Source organism: Limulus polyphemus, unplaced genomic scaffold, assembly GCF_000517525.1.
Source record: "Limulus polyphemus unplaced genomic scaffold, Limulus_polyphemus-2.1.2 Scaffold3004, whole genome shotgun sequence".
Taxonomy (NCBI): domain Eukaryota; kingdom Metazoa; phylum Arthropoda; class Merostomata; order Xiphosura; family Limulidae; genus Limulus; species Limulus polyphemus.
The window spans coordinates 49,400-50,266 of NW_013668614.1; the positions used below are offsets into that span (position 1 = coordinate 49,400).

General features: G+C 36.8%; 1 long non-coding RNA gene across 1 annotated transcript in view; it reads right to left on the minus strand.

Moving 5' to 3' along the window:
- Positions 1-645, minus strand: part of LOC111088024 — a 1,808-nt gene extending 1,163 nt beyond the window's left edge. The window contains exon 1 of the long non-coding RNA XR_002612647.1: positions 515-645. This is a non-coding gene — a long non-coding RNA (uncharacterized LOC111088024). The remainder of the gene's footprint in view (positions 1-514) is intronic.
- Positions 646-867: the final 222 nt, after the last annotated feature.

Sequence of the window (867 nt, forward strand, 5' to 3'; positions counted from 1 at the left end):
TTTTGCGCGAAAATTCAAAACAAACAAACAGTACCTTTTAGCTCTGTTTTTACCATGAACAATTTCAAGTTTTACCTACTGTCTATGGTGAATATTATGGCGATTCTACTGTTGCACTTTCTGCTTTCATAACTTCAGTTAACAATAACCCATCAGGTCCACAACAAGCTTTAATCGTGTCAATTATCTCGCAGATGGAATATTTCAACTAATATCAGAAGCTCAAATAATATCATAAGCCAAAGCATATATCCAGAAAGTTCTTTCAATCTCTCAGCGCCTCTGGGTTTGGCATGAATCTCCGTCACCCGTGAGGACGTTATAATGTTACGGTAAATCCCACTATTCGTTGGTAAAGGAGTAGCTCAAGAGTTGGCGGTGGGCGGTGTTAGCTAGCTGCCTTCCCTCTAGTGTGACATTCCTAAATTAGGGACGGTTAGCGCAGATAGTCCTCGAGTAGCTTTGCACGAAATCCCAAACAAACCAAATCTCTCAGCACCAAAGACCCGTGTACATTTACAGATTGACTCTAGGATGAAGTTTCTTAATGTAGTGATTAACTTAATTCTTTACATATTGACTCTAGTATGAAGTTTCAGAACATAATGGTTTGTATGATTCTTGGCAGATTAACTAGTGTTATTAAGTTTTATTTAGAAGGGTTACTTGTGACACTCTGTATTTTTCTTTCACAGTTTCTACAATAAAGGGAAATGGACTGTATTTAACAAACATTGTAATCTAGGTTTTTTTGGATATGTTAATACTTGAGAACTAGTAATCATGATTTTTCAACTCTTAAAGCAACAATTGGTCCCTGAGCTTCATTCATAAACCTACCTGTCAACTCAAATAAGTTTGACTCAG